This window comes from Xenopus laevis, chromosome 1S (assembly GCF_017654675.1).
Source record: "Xenopus laevis strain J_2021 chromosome 1S, Xenopus_laevis_v10.1, whole genome shotgun sequence".
NCBI classification, from domain to species: domain Eukaryota; kingdom Metazoa; phylum Chordata; class Amphibia; order Anura; family Pipidae; genus Xenopus; species Xenopus laevis.
The window spans coordinates 132,722,944-132,733,883 of record NC_054372.1 but is presented as its reverse complement, the minus strand read 5'-3'; the positions used below and the strand labels follow the sequence as shown (position 1 = coordinate 132,733,883).

The 10,940-nt window shown below is 40.1% G+C and overlaps 1 long non-coding RNA gene across 1 annotated transcript; it reads right to left on the bottom strand.

Annotated features, from left to right (window-relative positions):
• Window positions 1-3,941: 3,941 nt before the first annotated feature.
• On the bottom strand, window positions 3,942-7,594 carry LOC121398241. The gene is made up of 2 exons (XR_005964200.1): window positions 7,499-7,594; window positions 3,942-4,591 (listed from the first exon to the last, which is right to left on the bottom strand). It is a non-coding gene; the product is annotated as an uncharacterized LOC121398241 (long non-coding RNA).
• Window positions 7,595-10,940: the final 3,346 nt, after the last annotated feature.

Below are 10,940 nucleotides of genomic sequence, written 5' to 3'. Positions count from 1 at the left end.
TCCCGTTTACTGTTCCCCCCTGATTTCTGAATGTACACCGACGCTGACCCACGTAGGTCTCTATCAGCAAAATGACATCTCAAACCGAATGGCGTTTTTATTAGGGTCCATGCACTGGATTGCTTTAGGAATCATGTGGATGTGATCAGACAGTTTCTTAATACATCAGTCATCATTAATTATGTATGGGTTCATTAATGAATGAATTAAGAATGCTTTGCTGATTCCTCGCTTGTGGTGTACCAGTCTCACACCCCTTTCCTCCAGTAGGAGCTGTCACACTAAGTAAGGCTCAGCCTCCTCAAAGAGTACTTAAGCTTGCTACTTCTGTAGCGCAGATTCTCCAATATGGTTCTGAATGCCTTTTGCTTATTCACAAAGTAGCTGGACCCATCAGGCATCATTTGCTGAACATTATCTGTAGCCTGGATATAAGTATTTATACCCTGAACTAATCTCTGTAAAATAATTACAATTACTTGGTTACAGCAAGCTTAGAAATAGCACTATAAGATCATGTTAGATCACTTTGCCTTATAAACATTTATTTGACTTAAGGTGGCCATAGTTGTAACAATAACAAATAAGAAAGTTTGTTTCCGGTACAAACGTTAAGGGTAGAACTACACAAGTGTTTTACCTGCATTAGCATCCGTTCCGATGCGCTGAGACACATCATGTCGTATACGCAAAATCTAAGGTAAATAATAGGAATGTTGGATGTTGTCGCTGTGTGCATCCAACATGACACAACTGTTGGATGCGAACGTCCAACAATGTCCGACATTCCTATAATTTACCTTAGATTCCGGCGCATCTGACGTGACTCATGAGATAAATCTCAGCACGGCGTAACGGATACTTTCGCAGGTAAAAGAGCTTGTGTAGTTCTACCCTACCAGCTGAATCATCAGATATACAGGTAGAAACAATAGAAATCTACCATTATCTGACCATTCAGCCCTAACAGTGGCCGAGGTTCAGGTGCCTTCAAAGGCCCGATCAATGAGCCGACCATTTTCCAAGTCTTTTGCTAATATCGGTCTGCTGGTCCCCGCGCTGTATACGCACCAATATCTACCAATTCTATGGCCACCTTAACACTGCCTAATCTGATGTCATTGCCATAACCAGATTAATATGAATTATACACCAACATTAATATATATATATATATATATATATATATATATATATATATATATATATATATATATATATATATATATATATAATCTACAGTCAGGACATTTCCCTATGGGACCAGACTGTAAATTATATCCTTATAAACGGCGCGTTCTGACATCAGAACGCGCCGTTTATAACAGGAGCCCCCTGGCCGCCAAATTTTGACGCAGCGTGTCGGAATTTGACGCATCGCCCTCAGACCCCCCCTCCCGACCCCCCCACAAAATGTAGATTATAACGCATAATGTACCCCCTACTAGAAATTTATAAAGATATCAGAAGTCCCCTTGGAGTTATATGGTCACATAACTCCTCGGTGACTTATAATATCTTTATAAATTACAGTAGGGGGTACATTATCCACTATATATCATAATCTTTCTACCTTTGTTTAGGTGCAAACCTTCTGATTTTGTTGCATGAAAGATACATCTTACTGAGAGTGCTGTTCTCCTTTGTGTTTTTGTTGCTGTACAGAAGCCTTTCCTTCACATATGGTTCAGGGTTTTCCGGATAAAGGGTATTTCTATAATTTTGATCTCCGTACCTACACTCTACTAAAAAATTATTTAAAAATTAATGAAATCTGCCTCCAACCAACAAAGATAAATTATATCTTATTTGGGATCAAGTACAAGCTACTGTGTTATTATTACAAAGAAAAAGGAAAACATTTTCACAAATTTTAATTTGATTAAAATAGAGTCTATTGAGACAGCTTTCCCAAAATTAAGAGCTTTCTCAATAACGGGTTTCCGGGTTGGCAGATCCCATACCTGCATTGCATTGATGGACTGCCTATGGTGATCACAAATCATTGCAGTGTATTGCTAGAATCTCAGGGGGTTGGGGAAGTGCAAACAAGTCATTGCACTGTAATACAGTCCTGTCTGCATATGGACACAGCCTGTTACACTCTATTGCTCTCTGGAAGCAATTTGCTCACAGTCTATCTGTTTAGCCATATGCTGCTCTGGGTCTGGGTACTACTATGCACATATGTAACAATCACATGTACTGCACAATTATTGTTGCTGCTGTGTACTATGGCTATTTTGTATCATGTGATGTGAACTGGTAACAACATGTTATGTCCTCAAGATTCTGATAACAATAGTTATCTGAATTTTTTTTTGTCCAGTATGGCAATTTTTAACCATTTTCAGATACATACTAGATGTACTTAGATTTGACTTCTAAACTGGTTGAATCTTCATACTGATATGCTGCTACTGCAGACTGTATTTCATGCTTATTCAGCACCCGCATTCACGCACAGAAATAAGGAACCTACAGCCTGTTACACCTTTGTGCAGGAGTCGTAACTGACGCACGTTGATTGAAACATATGTTTAAATTAAATGTTGCTTTCAGCTTTGCTCTCTGTTGTTTGTTTGCACCATGGATTAGCCCTCCTAATGTTCACTGGAGGAGACAGGCTTAATAAGTGACACCAGGAAAGCAGTTTTACATTGAATAAATACAGACATTCCTGATGGGCTGCTTGGCTGGTCTCTAGGAAGCAATCAATATGGCTGCACTAGTGATGAGCGAAATATTTTTGCCTCAAAAAGGACACCCTTAGTCTCCAGTGGATGTCTAAAAAAATGTTTGACGCACCTGATCGTGCGACAAAAGAAAATTTGACGTCCATAGACTTCAATGGGTTTTGGCAAATTTTCACAGTTTCTCACATTTTTGGCGAAGCGAAACAGGTCAGATTCGCCCATCACTAGCAGGGAAGCATTATCCTTTTTAAACAAATACTTTGCTGTTGATTTAAAGGAGAAGGAAGGTCTAAATCACTGGGGGATGCCAAATGTTAGGCACCCCCCAGTAACTGATCATTTGGGCCAGTGCTCCTGTTAGCAGAAAACTACACTGGCCCTGGGTTATTCCTAGCGAGCAACAAGGAGTCATCCTCTTTTCCCACTTCTTTTTTTCTTCACTGCTCATGATAGCCATGGTAGACACTAGCAGCAGAGTGAAAAAGGAGCTTTTTTTGTTAAAGTTTGCCTATGAGCCCAGTGCCCACATGAAGAAAGTGATCTGCTGTGCTTGGTGAGAAGAGCCTAAATGAGACTGGCCAGTAAGGCCACAAAGGTCCAGCCACATAGTAAGGTGCACTGGGGATGCACAGGTCCATCGCATGCGTATGTGCATTTGCAGGGGGGTGCATGAGATGCAGACTAGGGTACCTCAGAGGGACCAGTGCAGTTTTCTTCTAACAGGAGCAGCGGCCCGAGGTATCCTAACATTTGCACCCACCTCCCCGTGATTTACATTTTCCTTCTCCTTTATCCTCCTGAACTAAAAACTGGCCACTAATTTGCAAGTTATCACCAATTTTACCAAAACAATTTTAGTAAGTGGATCAAAGGCAAATGGGCCCATGACATCAACACAGTAATGTTCAAAAGCATTTAAGCGTGACAGTGACAGTAGTGACACTCTTGTTGGCACTGAAAAGCCGCAGTACTGATTTCACATCCAATAAGTTTCAGGAGCAATCAGCTGGCGGAAAAGCACTCTTGATCCAAACTATATGTGTAGCTGCATCGGGAAGGGGTACTTAATGAATGCAGCCGCAAGTGAGTTACTTCCACAGGTAAAAGTCACATTTAACAGACAGTCTGAAGTGAAGTGAAGTGAAGTTAGTTGCAACTTGCCACACGCACTTTTCATGTTGTTAATTTTGACTCATATCCCTGCATGGACACAATTATGCTGGAATTATGACTAAAAACTCTTCATTGTCTGTAAATACATTTTTATTCTATTATTGTGTTTTATTGTACAATGCTACACAGACATAGTGATGTAATTCATGATGATGATTGGTTGATGTTTGGGTTGAAGAGAAGCACACCTTCCCTACTAGGTCTGATTCTGACCAATTCACTGTACTGGATCACAGTGACATATACAGTATTCAGGGTTTTAATCAGCTGTGAAATTACTACCAGCATCCAAAAAAATTAAAATGACTTGTCCTTGACAATAGTGCACATTTTATTGGCCTTTGCCTTTGTGTGTGCATGTGTCCTGCCTCTCTGTTCCTTTCATCTCTGTGCCAGTGCATTAGTCGTTGGGTGCGTGCCAACTCTTGGCTTAGGCACTGTCTGCTCTCTTCTTCCCTCTCATCCCTGAACTGGGGAGTCCAGTAGCACCAGACTCTTCTTCAGGAAGGAAATGAATGTTATTCTGCAGCAGCTGCAGGGATTCTCTGGCAGGAAAAGGAAAAGCTCAGCTGGGAGAAGAGTGACTGCTTATCAGGGACAGTGCAAATAACAAACTGCAGACACACAGGGACGATGGTCACTTTGTCATCAAAGCTGCAGCCCCAGTATCTTCGTTTGGACAGATCTGCCTCAAACACAAGCAGCCCAATGTTCTCTGCCAACTGCAAAATCAAGGCATGGTCAGTGCCCTACAATGAGGCTCCTCTTTATATAAACAAGCTTCAATAGATGGCAATGTGTGCTAAGAGACAGTCATTGTGTCCAAAATACAGTGAAATCAAACAAATGGCTATAAACTAGAATATAAACAGAGCAAGGCACAGACTCTACTCTATGTACAGGTTTGCACAGAATCCTCAGGGGGAATTAGAGTGCTGGACAGCCAACAGAAAGGACCGAATAATAAACTACTAGTGCCCAGTAGAAACAGTTAATGGTCATTATTAAATAAAAATATGTCCTTTGCTGTAAAGGCAAAATGGGAATGTTCACAACATAATAAAAAAGAATTTGGACAGTGTGAAATAGAGGGTTATTTTTGGTAAGTAGAGGTGCAGGCAGTGTCGGACTGGGATGACAGGGGCCCACCAGAAAACCTTAGGCTGTGGGCCCACTTTTCAAACTATTATTCCTCCGTTCCTCACTCAACTTCTTTATTCTCCTAGTCTTTTATATCTACAAACTATTTTCTTGCATTATTATGGATTTTTTCCCATAAAGAAATACGGAATGATCATGAAATAGGCTAAATGGTAAGAAGCAAGAGGGCCCACTTACACCTGGGCCCACCGGGAGTTTTCCTGGTAGCCAGCGGGCCAGTCTGACACTGGATGCAGCCATGTCTTTTCTGCACTTTGCATTACGCTGCACCAATAGGGAATGATCCCTACAGAATTAGTGCTACAGTGTGTTTAGTTGTAGCTATGTAACAGTAAATAATAAGCAGGACTAGATCTACTGTTTTTCTAAATATCTCAATCGTGATAGACATCATTACTGGTGCTGAGATACTCTTTAATGTGGGCATTCTTGTGCTTACACATCAAAATATTGCCTCAGCGGACAGAATAAGTTACACTGAGGGACACTGATAATTGGGCTAAAGTACATTTTTTCAGCCTCGGTTAGATTAAAATGGCTTTTATAATGGCCAAATGATGTTTATCTTAAAGGCTGTGGACATGGCTCTAAATAATCACTGTAGGGTAGGCACAGATTCTATTTTAATTACTGTAAATGATAGGTCAGAACATGCACCTATATTCAACACCCTAGTGCTATATATTCTGGGGAGTTTATGCAGACATGCCCTAAATGTATCAGTCTCCCTGCTTATTGCTGGACCTGTGCAAATACAAACCAAAGTGGGTAAAGTGTGATGAGAGGGGGGACTGTGGCAAAAAGAAATACAGCACATTACAATAAAATAGTATTGTTACAATTAGTTTTTGTACTGTACAGACACCTGAGACTCTCACTATGTCTGACAAATGTAGACTCTTGATATGCATACATATGTACTATGCAGTGTGCTATGAGCACAAATTAATTTAAATCTATGAAGTGTGTTGAGATATATTAAGTATGCTAAAATAACAAAAATAACTAAGCAAAGATAATTGGCTATATTAGAGGGTATCACTACTTAAATTACCATAAAATAAAACAAAAAATACAATAGGACTTCATCCCCCAAAAGCCAACTTATTTTTCCACCCTAAAGTGCAGGCACAAGTCTCATGACTGGGGACAGCTGGGAAACAGACAATATGTATAGCCAGGGGCGTAACTATAGAGGAAGCAGACCCTGTGGCTGCAGGGGGGCCCAGGAGGTATAGGGGCCCCACAAGGCCCTAATTCATATACAATTTCATTAAATATTGGAGAAACAAGTCAACCTCTAAACATTTTGGGGGCCTGAAAAATAATTTGCTGTGGGGCCCAGTAATATCTAGTTACGCCACTGTGTATAGCCCCATGTCAGATTTCAAAACTGAATATAAAAAAATCTGTTTGCTCTTTTGAAAAATGGATTTCAGTGCAGAATTCTGCTGGAGCAGCGCTATTAACTGACAAGAGTCTTAGGGTTTTAATATGTTTTTAATACGTATGTGTTGGCATGGTTGTCTAATAAACATCGCCATTTTAACAATATTCAGTGTTACCAATTACGTATCTTATTATCTGACTTTTGGGCAATGAAGTCCTATTGTGTTTTTTGTTTTAGGATATATTAAGTATGAAGTATCAAAAGCTGAGAAAATGGTTAACCCCCCATGTCTGACATTAGTCTAAAGTGTTTTTCTTTAAAGGGTACATTTCTTTAAAGGGGACCCTTTAGGTGAAAACGGAGAAACAACACCCTAAAACCTTTTTATACTTACAGTATGAGACAAATTTAAATATAAAATCTGGGGAGCAACAGAACATGAAAAAGGTCCAAGGGGATTCCCTGTAAGGGCTGCGGCTATTTGGTAGCCGTATGTGTACTGCCAGAATACACAAGGCTCTTTTTCACAATATACACAGTCTTTATGCCTCCAGAACTTGGCTCGAAACTACATTGACAGGTCTTGCATCAGCCAACGTGGAGCTACAAGGAGCAGATATTGGTACAAAAATGTATCAGCTATGTGTGCCCTTGCCCTTAGACATAAGCTAATACAACTGGGCTTATGTAAAAAAGGTACAAAAACACTGAGCTGTATGGGCCTGTTGATCGGGCAGGGTAAAACATCCAGTCGGATCTCGGCCGCATCTGTTCATTGATTCGGCCCCTAGGGCCCACGATTGGATAAGACTGATATTGCCCGCCTCAATGTGGGCATATCGGGAGAGATCCAATCGTTTGGCAACATCACCAAACGAGTGCATCTCCCTGTGTGTGGCCACTTTTACTGATGCACAGCAAGTTGGAGTGATACAAACTCCCCCCCCCCAGAATCCCAACATCAGAACAATGGGAAAATAACCAAATAACCGCTCCATGGTAGATATAAGAACAGCAGTCATTAGCAAAAATCCCTGCAACACATTCAGTTACATTGAGTAGGAGAAACAATAGTCACCTGAAAGCAATTCCACCCTGCAGTGCTGGCTCTTTCTGAAAGCACACGACCAGGCAAAATGACCTGAGATGGCTGCCTACAAACCAATATTACAACTAAAAAAAAAAAATACAATTGTCATGTTAGAAATAAAATTTGATATGATCGAGTGAATTATTTGCAGTGTAAACAGTGTAATTTAGAAATAAAAACACCATGAAAATGCTTTTAAGTCAACTTTTAGTATGGTCTAAAATTGCCTTTTCTTACCAACACTTTAATTGGTCTTCATTCCTTATATTGTTTGCTATGGCCAGACAATGCCGTATCTCGACCTGTGTTTCTCCACAAGCTGTTAATTCGATGCCACCCTGCTCTCCCACTCCTGCTCTGCCTGACGTGGAAGATTTTGGCTCTAAAATGCAACATTTCGCTGTTCAAAGGTAAGGGCAGCAGCAGAGCAGCGGATTCTCTGCTGCAGAGAATTGGCATTGGTTTACATCGTCTGGTCCTAGCCTTCTAGTTTCTGAATGATATCCCGTCCTCCTCTGCCTCTTTCCAGATCCCAATGGTACATCACTAGCCAATGTGGAGCTAAACATTTATTATTACAGTTATTTTGTATTACTTATCTTTCTTTTAAGTCTCCCTACTATTTATATTCCAGTCTCTCATTCAAGCCACAGTCTGCATGACGCCCAGCCGCTTCTACATTTTTCGGGCAACTAATCTCCCGAAAATGCCTTCCCGCCGGCTAGAATGTAAATCGCCGAACAGATGGCACTCAGATTGCTTAGGCTTTTCCAAGTCGCCTGAAGTTTCCTCGTGAGTCAACTTCGGAAAACAATTTACATTCTAGCTGGCGGGAAGGCATTTAGGGGAGATTTTAAATTGGAGAAAATTAAAATTTGTTAAAAAAATTTAAATTTGAATTACAGTAAATAGGCTCATTAGGGTGTTGGCAGTTGTGGCTACTTGGGGAGATTAGTTGTCACCCATCGACAAATCACCTCTTATTTGGGCGACTACTAATCTCCACGAGTAGCCACTTGTGCCATCACCCGAAGGAGCCTATTTACTGTAATTCAAATTTAAATTGTTTGCTCAAATTTACATTTTCTCTAAAAATTTGAGTTTTTATATTTCTCTGAAATTCAAAAAAAAACGAGATTTATTAATGTGAAACCTACAAAAAAACGTACAAATATTTGCCAAGTAAAAACATTTGAGGTTGTATAGAAGTCAATGGGAGCAGTGATTCTATTGGACCTATTTAGCCATTCAGACTTTTACACGTTTTCGGATTTTTTTTTTTTTACTAGTAATTGTCCAAAACACTTACATTTTTAGAGGTCTTTGAGGTTTTCTCATCATTCAGCTTTTTTTGTTTTTGTTTGTGCTTTTTCTAGTTGGATCTTTTCATAAATTACACCGCATTCGTGATTTTATAGAAAATTTTTTATTTGTGGTTTCTAAAACCTCCAAAACCACTAAAATGAGAAAGTGGATAAATGGGCCACCCTGTCCCAAAAACAAAAGATGTGCAAATGAGTGGAGGGAGCAGAAACAAGCAAGTGGGACTGGGAGGGGCGGATGCACCTTTCAAGGGGGACTTGGCATTAGGGCGTCCAGCTGGTAAATCCGGGCCACAGGTGGACAAAATAACCAATAGCACTGTGAAAGTCATCCACCTATCACCATGTGAAGGGGGGAGGGAGCTACAGGTGACCTGTGTATTGTGGTTGAGGGAATCCCTAAAAAATTGTGCAAAGAGAAATTTGTGTTTCTGCCTGGGTCTATAAAGTTATGTCCCTGTGTGACATTCTCCTTATCTCATAAAACAAAATCAATTATACTTTATCTAAAAGGCAATTGAATTTACTACATAGCTGACTCAGGAAGTCTTTGTGCCAGTTAGCTATGAGAATGGAAGAGATAAGAGTTCTCACCAGAGACAGAACAAACAAACACTGAACTTGTAAAATACACAAATATAAGAAATTTTCCATCGCTAATGCATGCATGTCAACCACAAACGGCAGGCAGGACTGAGTGACGAATGTAAAACATAGTGAAGAAATGCAGTAGAATTTAAAGGGGTTGTTCACCTTTAAATTAAGTGTTAGTATGATGTAGAGAGTGATATTCTGAGACAATTTGCAATTGGTTTTCATTTTTTATTTGTGGCTTTTGCATTATTTAGCTTTTTATTCAGCAGCTCTCCAGTTTGAATCTTCAGCTATCTGGTTGTTAGGGTCCAAATAATCCTAGCAACCATGCATTGACTTAAAAAAGAGACTGGAATATGAATAGGAGAGGGCCCTAATAGAAAGATGAGTAATAAAAAGTAACAATATATTTGTAGCCTTACAGAGCATTTGTTTTTTAGATGGAGCCTGTGACCCCCATTTGAAAGCTGGAGAGATTCAGAAGAAGAAGGCAATTCATTCAAAACCACCCCTATAAGGCATTATGTTTCTTTTAAAAGCGGTTCCTGTGAAAACTGTTGGCAGAGATGGTCTTTATGATGATCACACAGGGAACACTCGCAACTTGTGAGAAGATTTAATAGTGAGTCACTCAGAGATAACACAGAGGACATTTAACAGTGTGGAAAACCCAAGAAGAATAAAATAATGTTTAGTAATACAACAGCATAGATTTCATTTCATTTCAAACACAAATTAACAATATTCACAGTGCCATCTAGTGAGCGTTTAGAGTAGCACACAAAGTTTAAGCATGAATACTCTTGCATATGCCTATGATTAAGTGTTTATCACGAAATGCGTAAGGCTGTGGACACAATAAACTTTTCACTTTGAATGTAGGAGGATTGCCTTTATTGAGTGCCTGCTTCCTAAATGCTTTTCCGGTTCGTACACTCCCTGTACTGAGGGTTGAGGGCGGTGCACCTGGGCCTCTTCCACAGTGTGGCGAGTTATTGATTTCTACTTACAGGCCCTAAACTACAGTTTTATTTTGACTGTTGCATATATTCCAACAAAAATATCATTCCATTATTTTGACTTGTGAAATTTGATGTCAGATAATATTTGTTTGATAATAGACATTTTCTCAAGACTTCACAACATCTGTGAGACACAGCTTATTGTGTATTCATCAAGACTACCCTTCAAATTGAAGTATTTAGCTACATACGCAAGGCATGGTTTTCTTCCAAAAATGTCCCACCCACTAGGGAACTTACTCCGTTCCCAACAGAGCTTCTGTCTGGAGCCTTTTGCCTTCTGACCTATTTCTCCCAGACAGGGGCAATTCTTTGCCTCTTGCCATCCAAGTCGGCTGCTGCGATGCTGTCCCTCCTCGCTCCCCAGCGCTTACCTTTTCTGCACAGGAGCTGGTCCACGGGGGGCTGCATCACTAGTGCAGAGAGCAAAATTGTGCAAAACTAGTAGAACCAAATTTCCAGTTTAATGACCAGAAATGTGTCTCTTAAAGT